The following is a 12,617-nucleotide window of genomic DNA, read 5'->3' on the forward strand; positions in this document are numbered from 1 at the left end:
AGCAAGAAAGTGAGGCTCGAGCCCGGGAAAAGGACGAAAGAAAGGACATTAAGCATGCCCAGATATTGGCTGCACTCAATAGCAGACTCTCGTTGAATGCCTCCCAGGTTACCCAGACCTTTGAACCAGGTACCAAGTGCTACATTTGCCGGCGACCAGGTCATTGGGCTAGGAACTGCGCTGACCGGAACGAGCCTCCTCAGGCGCCATGTGTCTATTGCGAGCAGATTGGCCACTGGGTTGACCTCTGTCCTAAGGTCCAAAATCTGAAGGGGAGGCACCCACAGGCCAGCTGGCAGCTGGCAACAGTGGAGGAGGACTGAAGGCACCCAGTCTGACGGCCCAGCAGCAAATGGTAACTATTACTGGTCTGAAACCTAGTGTGGGCATCAGCATGGCAGGAAGGTCAGTAAACTTCCTTTTAATACTGGAGCCGCCTCTGCCCTTATTTCCTTCTCTGGACCTCTGGCACCCCGCACCGGCTCCATCCTGAAAGTGTCCAGAAAGCCTGTAAACATTTTACTGAGCCCCTCAGATGTCTTTGCGATAATTTCTATTTTTCTCATAGCTTCCTATTATTACCTGAATGTCCAGCTCCTCTCATAGGCCGAGACTTGCTGTCCAAGCTGCACACCTGCATAGTCATCGGGCCTCATCAAGGTCCCTCTATAGCTTCCAGTTGTTCCTCACAGTGGAGGAGCCTCAGATTCCCCCACAGGAACCATGGGAGCAGATGAATACTCCTGTGAGCCACAGGATGGTCTTGGGATGATATTTTATCGCCACTCCAAGTCAGAGGAGGGCTGCACAGATGATTCTACCTCAGACCCCTCACAGCCTTTAGGCCAGTGAATACCTTTCCTCCGTTCCTGTGTTTACAATGACCAAACTCTGTGACACTAACGTAACTTGAAGGGCACTGCCACCTCACAATCTTACCCATGTCTCACTTAAGCTGTTCACCTGCTTGTTTCTTTGTTTTCCAGTTTTCAGCTTACTAAGTCCTCTAACCAAATGTGCCAGCTACAGGGTCAGCACCTTCTAAGCCCACCTCGATCTTATCTATCCTGGGCTCTAAATGGAAAACCCCTTATAACAGAGTAGGAAGATTATGGACCCAAAACCCCACTTCACCCACTTTGCCAGCAGGAAGTAGCTAGAGATGTCGTTGTCCAGTACTCTAAAGATTTGGGTCCATATCTCTTCAGGGGGAAATATTAGGCAGAGAGGCAGGGATTGGATGCCCATTGACGCAAGCCCAAGAGAGCCAAGCATGAGAACAAAGGGCGGCGCACTGCACATGCTCAAAAGTCTAGGTTTCCCACAGTGGGCATGGGTGGGCTTATTGGCTCACCTGGGCCAGGTGATTGCAATTCAGTCAATGGGGTCGATCTGGGGTCGTCCACCAGGTCTCTCCCTGGAATCCTTGAAAAGGCAGGAACCAGTGGGGGAGAGGAGGAACTGGGGAGAGAACATGAGAAAAAACTTGAAGCAGGACTTTTGGAGGAGAACTTGGGAAACAGATCTTTGCGTGACACCGAGCAGTCTCTGCCAGCCTGCATGGTGGGGAAGAATCCGATGGGTGCCACATACACCTGGAACTTCTAACTACCATTAAACTCACTTGGATCAGGAGCCAGGCTTCGGCGTGAATTCTTTCTCGTGCAGAGCCAAGGAACGAGGTGTAACTCTATCACCATAGAGATCTTAAAGCATCAAAAAAAGTATTATTTTAAACAAAAGAGGTTTTAGACCAGGAATAAATTACTTGCTACTCGGTTTTTGGGAGCCCACATGCTAGAATACTGATATTCGTTGATGAAGAAATGTGTTCACTTCAGAAAAAAATGAAGAATTAGGGTACAAAATTACTATTATTTTAGACAGCCAGGGAAGTTAACTGCTACCCTTTCCAGTGTTGTTCTCAAGAGGAGGATAGCCACAGGGGGACTACACAGAGAGGGAAATTCAATAGGGCAAACTTTAAAGAGACATACACACATAGAGTGGTACTGTGTCATCTTTGAGGATTATATTGTATCCAAGAAAGCACCTCAGATTTATCCCTACAGCAGTCTCCAGTGCCTGTGTGCCCATGTAATGTCATTGGGAAAATTTTCTCGCTGGAAATTTTGGTTCATGGCATCAAAAAAGTGTCATTTTAACCCGAAAGGGGTTTTAGATCCAAAAGAAAACAATGTCAGTGACTCAGCAATATGCACACAATTGCACGTTAGTGGTTCCTCTGGAAATTCATAATCCAACATTGATACTGTTCAGATAAAGGATGACAGTGAGGAAGATTCTACACCTGAACTCGGTTATGGGCAAACGTGGTGCACTATTGTCTTCAGTCTTCGGGTATGGATGAGCCAGCTCCACCAAGATTCCCATTCACTGAAGGAACTGGTATGCAAATAAAGCATGACCACTACAAACTTTTGGAATAACTACAATTATTTCTGATTAATGCAATCATTGAAAAAATTATTACAGAGTCAAACTGGTTAAAAAGCAACACTCCGCTACTCTGCTTCACAAGTTTAAAAGGAGCAGAAAGAACTATCCAGTGAAAAAATAGGACATTTGGAAATTTTGGGGCCTGATCCTACACCAGGGACTGGTGGCACAATGCCTAATGAAATGGTATTGCACCACCAATAAATTACTTGCAAGTCCATTTTTTGAAAGATTCATGTTACAATACTGATACTCATTGATTATGGGATTTTTAACTTCAAAAATAAAGAAGAATTTGGCCATAAAATATGGACAAAATTAGACAGCCAGTGAGGTTAACTGCTCCCCTTTCCAGTGTTGTTCTCTCAGTGGAGCATAGCAACAGGGAGGCAGAAATGGGACAGAAATTGAACAGGGAAAATTTTAAGGAAATACACACACACATAGAATGGTACTGTGAAACCCTTGGTGATTACATTGTATCCAAGCAAAGCACATCAGATATGTCTGTACAGCAGTCTCCAGTGTCTGTGTGCCCATGTAATGCCATTGAGAAACCCTTCTGACCTGAAATTTTAGTTCATGGCATCAGAAAAGTGTCATTTTAATCCAAATGGGGTTTTAAACAAGAGAAATAGCAGTGAGAGTGGCTCAGTATTATGCACAGAATTGTGCAATAGTGGTTCCTCGGGAAATTCCTAATCTGACACTGACACTGCTCAGATAAAGGATGACAGTGAAGAAGATTCTACACCTTAACTCTGTGATGAGCAAACGTGGTGCTCTATTGTCTTCGGGTATGGATGAGCCAGCTCCACCAAGATTCCCATTTACTGGAGCACCTGGTATGTATGTACACGTTGAACACAAGAACGCGTTGGCATACCTACAATTATTACTGACCAATGATGTTATCGAAAAAAATGATTACAAGGAGGAACCTATTGAAGAGCAACAAACCTCTACTCTGTTTCATAAGATTTCTAGAAGCAGAAAGAGGGATCCAGTGAACAAAATGACCTTTGGAAATTTCTGGGCCTGATCATTCCTTCAGGAAGTCGGGGCGCAATGCCTGCAAATGGTATTAGACCAGGAACATATTACTTGCAACTCAGTTTTCAGGAGCTGTCATGTTAGAATACTGATATTCATTGATGATGAAATTTTTTCACTTCCCCATTATTGAAAAATTTTGGGGAAAATTACTGATATTATTAGACAGCCAAGGAAGTTAACTGAGCCGCTTTCCAGTGGTGTTCTCCCAGTGGAGGATAGCCACAGGGGGACCAGACTGGGAGGGAAATTCAGTAGGGCAAGTTTTAAAGAGACATACACACATGGAGTGATACTGTGTCATCTTTGAGGATTATATTGTATCCAAGCAAAGCAGCTCAGATTTATGCATAAGCAGTCTTCAGTGCATACTTGCTCTTTTAATGCCATTGGGAAAACCTTCTGACTGGAAATTTTAGTCCATGGCGTCAAAAAAGTATCATTTTAACCTAAATGGTGTTTTAGACCAGAGAAATAACAGCGAGAGTGACCCAGCATTATGCACAGAACTGAGCTATATTGGTTCCTCGGGACATTCATAATCCGACCCAGACACTGCTCAGAGAAAGGATGACAGTGAAGAAGATTCATTACCTGAGCTCTGTGATGGCCAAACGTGGTGCTTTGTTGTCTTTGGGTATGGATGAGCCAGCTCCACCACAATTCCCATTTATTGGAGCACCTGATAAGTATGTAGACATTGACAACAAGAACGCTTTGTGTACATCCAATTATTTCTGACTGATGAGGACGTCGAAAAAATGATTACTGGGAGGAACCTATTGAAGAGCAACAATCCGCAACTCTGTTTGATAAGATTTCTACAAGCAGAAAGAGGGATCTAGTTAACAATTTGACCTTTGAACATTTCTGGGCCTGACCATTAATTCAGGGAGTGGGGGCGCAATGCCTGCAGAAATGGTATGGGACCAGGAATAAATTACTTGCCACTCGGTTTTCCAGAGCCGTCATGTTAGAATAATGATATTCGTTGATTAGGAAATTTTTTCACTTCACAAATAATGAAGAATTTGGGTACAAAATTATTGATATTATTATACAGCCATCGTGGCTAACTTCTCCCCTTTCAAGTGTTGTTCTCCCAGTGGAGGATAGCCACAGGGGGAGAGACAGGGTTGGAAATTCAAAAGGGTAAGTTTTAAAGAGAAATATACACATAGAGTGGTACTGTGTCATCTTTGAGGATTATATTGTATCCAAGAAAGCACCTCAGATTTATCCCTACAGCAGTTTCCAGTGCCTGCGTGCCCATGTAATGTCATTGGGAAATTTTTACTCGCTAGAAATTTTGGTTCATGGCATCAAAAAAGTGTCAATTTAATCCAAATGTAATTTTAGACCAGAGAAATAACAGCGAGAGTGACTCAGCATTATTCAAAGAATTGCGTGATATTGGTGCCTCAGGATATTCATAATCCTACACTGACACTGCTCAAAGAAAGGATGACAGTGAAGAAGGTTCTACACCTGAGCTCTTTGATGACCAAACGTGGTGCTCTATTGTCTTCCCGTATGGAGGAGCCAGCTCCACCAAGATTCCCATTAAGGGAGCACCTGTTATGTACATTGATGTGGAACACAAGAACGCTTTGGCGTAACTACAATTATTTCTGACCGATGAGGTCATCAAAAATGATTACTGGGAGGAACCGATTGAATAGCGAAAATCTGCTACCCTGTTTCATAAGATTTCTAGAAACAGGAAGAGGGATACAGGGAACAAAGTGACCTTTGGACATTTCTGGGCCACATAATTTCTTCAGGGAGTGAGGGCACAATGCCTGCAGAAATGGTATTGGACCAGGAATAAATTCCTTGCAACTCTCTTTTCAGCAGCCATCATGTCAGAATACTGATATTCGTTGATTATGAAATGTTTTCATTTCACAAATAATGAAGAATTTGGGTACAAACTTACTGATGTTTTAGACTGCTAGGAAGGTTAACTGCTCCCCTTTCCAGTGTTGTTCTCCTAATGGAGGACAGCCACAGGGGTGCAAGACTAGGCAGGAAATTCAACCGGGCAAGTCTTAAAAGAGACATACACACATAGAGTGGTACGGGTAATCTTTGAGGATTATATTGTATTCAAGCAATGCACCTCATATTTATCCGTAGAGCTGTCCCCTGTGCCTGCTTGCCATTTTAAGGTTTTTGGAGAAATTTTCTGACTAGAAATTTTAGTCCATGGCATAAAAAAGTGTCATTTTAACCCAAAAGGGGTTTTAGACCAGAAAAATAAGAGCGACTATCACTCAGAATTATGCACAGAATTGCGCGATAGTGGTTAGTCGGGAAATTCATAATCCAAAATTTACACTGCTCAGAGAAAGGATGACAGTGATGAAGATTCCTCACCTGACCTCTACGATGTGAAAACGTGGTGCTCTATTGTCTTCGGGTGTGGATGAGCCAGCTCCACCAAGATACCCATGCACTGGAGCACCTGGTATGCAAGTAGAGGATGACCACTACAAACTTTTGGCATAACTACAATTATTTCTGATTGATGAGGTCATTGAAAAAATTATTATTGAGACAAACCTGTTGAAGAGCAACAATCCGCTACTCTCCTTCACAAGTTTCCAAAAGCAGAGTCATTTCAACCCAAAAGTGGTTTTAGACCAGAAAAATAACAGCGACAGTGACTCAGAATTATGCACAGAATTGTGCGATAGTGATTCGTCGGGAAATTCATAATCTGACACTGACACTGCTAAGATTCATGAAGACAGTGAGGTTGATTCCGCACCTGAGCTCTGCAATGTGCAACATGGTGCTCTATTGTCTTCGGGTATAGATGAGCCAGCTTCACCAAAATTCCCATTTACTGGAGCACCTGGTATGCAAGTAGAGGTGGTCACTAAAGCTTTTGGTGTAACTACAATTTTTTCTGATTGATGAGGTCATTCAAAAAATTATTACGGAGACAAACCGGTTGAAGAGCAACAATCCACTACTCTGCTTCACAAGTTTGCAAAAGGCAGAAAGAACTATCCTGTGAAGAAATATGATATTTGGAAATTTCTGGGCCTGTTCCTACTCCAGGGACTGGTGGCACAACGCATGCAGAAATGGCATTGGACCACGAATAAATTACTTCCAACCTCATTTTGGGAACCTTCATGTTAGAGTACTGATATTCATTGCTTATGAATTTTTTTCAATTCAAAAATAAAGAAAAATTTGGGTACAAACTTATGGACATGATTGGACAGCCAGGGAGGTTAACTACTCCCCTTTACAGTGTAGTTCTCTCAGTGGAGCATAGACACAGGGAGGCAGAAATGAGACAGAAATTGTAAAGGGCAAGTTTTACAGAAATATATTCGCACAAAGAGTGGTACTGCGTAACCCTTGATGATCACATTGTACCAAACAAATCACATCTGATTTCTCCCTACAGTAGTCTCCATTGATTGGTTCTACTACATTTGCATTCTAGGATGCAGACTTCCCTACACGACCACTAAAAACAAAATGGTTCCATAAGCAAATGTGTTCAAGAAAGCTGATGGTGTCCAGCTATCAAAAGATATAGCATCTAAGGTCTTAACAGCTGAAGGCAAACAAGCGGCCATCTAGTTCAGAAGCAACAAAGCTCACATGGAATAAGAAAACTATCCTGTGTGATAACGAGGTTTGAAAGGGATCAGGTATCAGGCATAATCAGCACAAAATATCGTATAATTGCGAATGAGCAGGGAGTGCTGGGTAGAGACCCAAAGCCACTGGACATCCCCTTAAGAAAGGTTTCGGGGAGGAGATGAGCCAACACATGATATGAGACAGCAACAATGAAACATAACTTTCCTCTAGTTCATAAATGCTTCCTCTCCCCTCCACTATCATGATCCCAATTATACCTTACAAATCTGGCTAGACCAGAGAATGTACACTTGGACAGATAGGAACTGGAAACACAGGAAATCGAAGGTGGATGAGCCCTTTAGGACCAGTTTTATCGATGGAGACACTGGGAGGGTGGAGGGAAGGTAGGTTGGAAAGGGGCAACCAATTACAAGGATCTACATTTAACCTCAACAGAAAAGTGGGTGAAGGGGAACATCGGATAGTGCAAGGTATGACAAAATAATAAGTAGTAAATTAACAAGGACTTCTGAGGGAAGAGTAGTGGGAAGGGAGGGGAAAATGAGGAGCTGGGGCCAGGGGCTTGGGTGGAGAGCAGATATTTTGAGAATAAAGAGGGAAAAGAATGTACAAATGTGCTCTACACAATTGATGTATGCATGGAGTGTGGATAGTGCTGTATGAACCCCTAATAAAACGATTTTTTAAAAAAGATCTAGGCAGAGGACTCATGCAAGGATGTTCTCAGGCTGGATTAGACCTATTAAAACAGCTACTGGAGTCGCCTCACCCTGGGTTTATTCCTGAGTCACGCATGAAGCTTACAGTCCACAGCCCCAGGAACTAGACAGTGAGGGAGGCGGGGCTCTGAGGCCATTCCACAGGGGGAATGGACCTCCTGTCCTGCAGGCACACCTTCCTCTGTAATCCTGCTGTGTGGGGCATGACTTTCATGGATTCCACAACATGGCAGGTGTACAATTCCTGGGGGATTGTCAGGGAGCCTCTGTTCATGCACACACACTACCACCTAGCTGGAGGAACTTGCTGAACAAAGCCTGAGGCAGACAACAAGCCCACTAAATGATACTGTAAGAGATACAATCAGCATCCATAAACCGGCACCTGGGAGTAAGAGGCAGCATACTTTGGTCTCAGCCCCTCCCACTGTAATCTTCAAGGAGAGACACTCCAAAGCAGAGGATTTTCAAAAGGCACTGCCAGGACTGTGAAATGAGCAGCTCATTTGTGGACATGGATATTATGTGATCCAGACGTACTACCTCCTCCGTTCCAGTCAGCTGAGACAAAAATCCTTCCAAGCAGAAAGCCATGAATCTGAACAGTATCCACCAGCCACTCATGTCTAGTCCTGCTGCCTTCAAAGATCCTTCCTGGGTTTGTCGGATCTCTCTGGGGACAGATAGACCTCGGTCTTTGGCTCTGCATGAGAAAGAATTCACGCCATAGCCTGGTTTGTGATCCAAATGAATTTTAGGACAGTTAGGGAGGCGTGGTGGGCAAATCTGGTCGATCCCAGTGGCCGAATTGAATGTAATTGGCCTATATGGGTCAATGCAGATGCAGCACCCACCCAGGTGTACCTACCCTTCCTGGCCGGAAATCTGGTCATTTGAGCACGCTCAGTGTGCCTCTCCATCCTGGGCCACTAGCTTGGCCCTCCGAGTGTGTGTAATGGACACTCCAGTCCCTATGCTAGCTAACTAACATTTACACCCTGAAGAGATATGGACCCAAATCTTTGTGGTACTGGGCAATGACATCTCTAGCTACTTCCTGCTGGCAAAGGGGCAAAGTGGGGTTTTGGGTCCATGCCCTTCCTACTCTATTGGAAGGGGTTCTCCATTCAGGGCTAGGATGTAAAAGGTTCAGGTGTTCCAGGAGATTGTGGTCCTGGAGCTGGCACAGTTGGTTCAGAGGCCTTGGTAAACTGAGAACTTCTGAAAAACCAAACAAATGGACAAAAGGTTGAACAGTTTAACTGAGACAAGGCTAAGATTGTGACGTGGCAGTGCCATTGAAATTAGGCGAGTGTCACATGAAATAAGTAAAAAAAAAAACATAGGATTATCAGGCATGTGTGTTTGTTTACTCTAAGTACAGGAATGGGGGTTAAAACATTCACAATTTCCCCTAGAAGAGTACAGGATTTGGGCACTACTGGGTGCAGTGGGATCACTGCTTCATTTATGATCCTAAGGTTTTGGGCCCGCTGATAAGAACCATCCTTTTTAACCCTATAACGCCTCAATTTTTAATTTGGGGGGAAAATTTTGTTTTTATTTTTCACTTTCATAGCTATCTATCTATCTATCTATCTATCTATCTATATACATTCCATTAAATGTTATGAAAACATCATGCTCGGCGTTATGGGTTAAATGGTAATATTGGGGTACTACAGGGGGAGTCAACAGGGATCAAATGAAGAGTAATTCCCTAAGTCATTTTTAATTTTCTTGCGTTCAATTTGAGTAAAAGGCTTGTAAATTACCCGGGGACCAAATTCCCCTGTGCCTCTATTATGGGTAGAATGTTCAGGGAGGTTTCAGAGATGGGAGAATAGTAACTTCCAAGTCCAGGATCACTTACGGTAGGGGTCTTCAAACTGTTCACACAGGGGTCAGTTCACTGTCCGTCAGACCACTGGAAAACCAGACTATAGTTTTTTTTTAAAAACTATAAACAAATTCCTATGCACAATGCATGAGTTGGCTGCTAAGCAGGACAGGCAGTGGCAGCAAGAACACCCTGAGGGCGGGATAATTGGCGTCAGGCCACATGTGCCCCAAGGGCCAATTTGAGGACGCCTGCCTTAGGGGTCCTGGGTACACAGGGGGATGAAGGTCTCTACTGCTCATCAAAAGGAGAAATGCTCTAACTTATGACATCTCCACCGACTTTCCCATCACTCTACAGAACTGTTCCAGCTGAATCAGGGTTGGAAGGGAAAGTGTACCTTTCTCTGGCCACCATTCTCCTATCTCAAAAAGCTACTGTGGCCAAATATAGTAGCAAAGTGTATCAGCTATTGTTTGTCCAGCCTCTCTATATCAAATCTACTCAATTGGACAGGATTCATGCAAGGGGGCAATTCCTGAGTATCAAGCTGCTAAGTCCCATCTAGAAAGCACAAAACAATGAGGCCATTCAGAGCTTGCTGCCTCAAGGTAAAAAACCCCCACTTGAAAGTACATCCTTGTGTTGCCCTGAAACTGATGCCTCACGCAGATATCCTAGCCCGAGGTAAGGGGTCAAAGACCAGTCGCTTAGGGCAACTTTTGGTCGACCTATTTTTCTAGACAGCAAGCTAGGAGGACCACTGCTTGGGATGGCCCCACGGGTCTCCAAGATGCCTGCTGGTGGGAGTAGACTCTCAAATCTCTAAAGTGAAGGGACATATGGAAGCTCAGGGAAGCTTCAAGGAAATTGGAATTTCCAGCTGGAACATTTGCAGTCCACTGCACAACAACTTACAGAAGGTTCTCAGAGAGGAGATGAGCCAAGAAACGGTACAAGATAGTAAATATGAAACACAACTTTCCCCTAGTTCCTAAATGTGTCATCTCCCCCACTATCATGATCCCAATTTTACCTTAAAAATCAGATTGGACCAGAGAATGTACACTGGTACAGATAGGAACTGGAAACACAGGGAATCCAGGGTGGATGAGTCCATTAGGACCAGTATTATGAGTGGAGACATTGGGAGGAGGGAGGCAGGGTAGGTTGGAAACGGTGAACAGATTACAAGGATCTACATTTTACTTCAACGGAAAAGTGTGTGAAGGGGGACATCAGACATTGAAAGATATGACAAAAGAATTAGTTAGTTACAAAGGATTTATGAGTGAGGGGCAGCGCACATGGGGTGCGGGGGAATGAGGAGCTGAGGTCAGGGGGTTGGGTGGAGAGTGTATATTTTGAGAATAATGAGGGCAATGAATGTACAAACGTGCTTTACACAACTGATGTATGCATGGAATGTGGTTAGTGTTGTTTGAGCCCCTGATAAAAAGATCATAACACCAAAAAAAAAATCTATCTGGGCAAAGGGCTCATGTAAAGATGATCTCAGGCTGGATTAGACCAGTAAAAACGGGTAATGGAGTCGCCTCACCCTGTATCTATTCCTGAGTCAGGCATGAAGCTTCGCGCCACAGCCGCAGAGCTGGACACTGAGAGATGGGGGATTTTAGGCCATTCAACAGGGGGAATGGCCCTGCTGTCCTGCAGGGCCCACGCTGCTCTGTAATCCTCCTGTGTGGGGCATGGCTTTCATGGAGTCCACACCATGGGAGTGCTACTATTCATGGGGGATTGGCAGGAAGCCTCGGCTCATGCACACACACCACCACCTAGCTGGAGGACCACGGTGAACAAAGCCTGAGGTAGACAACAAGCCCACTAACTGATCCTGTAAGAGATACAATCAGCATCCAGAAACCAGCAACTGGGAGTAAGAGGCAGCATACCTTGGGCCCAGCCCCTCCCACTGTGATCTTCAAGGCGTGACATTCCAAAGCAGAGGAATTTCAAAAGGCACTGCCAGGACTGTGGAATGAGCAGCCCATTTGTGGACATGGATATTATGAGATCCAGACGTACTACCTCCTCTGTTCCAGTCAGCTGAGAAAAAAAACCTTCCAAGCAGGAAGCCATGCATCTGAACAGTATCCACCAGCCACTCACGTCCAGTCCTGCTGCCTCCAAAGAGCCTTCCTGAGTTTGACAGATCTTTCTGGGGACAGATAGACCTTGGTCTTTGGCTCTGCGTGAGAAAGAATTCACGTGGAAGCCTGGTCTGTGATCCAAGTGAGCTTTAGGAGAGTTAGAGAGGCATGGTGGGCAACCCTGGTCGACCCCAGTGGCTGAATTGAATTTACTAGGCCTAGGTGGGTCAATCCACGTACAGCGCCCACCCAGGTGTACCACCCCTTCCTGTCCGGAAAACTGACCCTCTGAGCGTGCACAGGGCACCACTCCTACCTGGGGTCTTAGCCTGGCCCTCTGGGCATGCATAATGGATGCCCCAGTCCCTAGGTTAGCTACCTAACATTTACCCCGTGAAGAGATATGGACCCAAAACTTTGGGGTACTGGGCGACGACATCTCTAGCTACTTCCTGCTGGCAAAAGGGGCAAGTGTGGGGCTTTGGGTCCATACCCTTCCTACACTGCAAGAAGTGGTTGTCCATTCAGGGCAACGTTATCAAAGATGGATAAGATTTAGGTGGTCCAGGACATGGTAGCCGTGGAGTTGGCACACTTGGTTCAGAGGCCTTGGGAACCTGAGAACTTCTGGAAAAACAAAGGGTCAAAGAGTTGAACAGTTTGACTGACACAAGGCCAAGCTTGTGAGGTGGCACTGCCCTTGAAATTAGGTGATTGTCACAAGAAATTAAAAAAAATCTTAGGATTATCAGGCATGTGTGTTTGTTCACTGTAAGTACAGGAACAGGGGTAAAAGCA

The sequence above is a fragment of the Tenrec ecaudatus genome, chromosome 15, assembly GCF_050624435.1.
Source record: "Tenrec ecaudatus isolate mTenEca1 chromosome 15, mTenEca1.hap1, whole genome shotgun sequence".
NCBI lineage: Eukaryota > Metazoa > Chordata > Mammalia > Afrosoricida > Tenrecidae > Tenrec > Tenrec ecaudatus.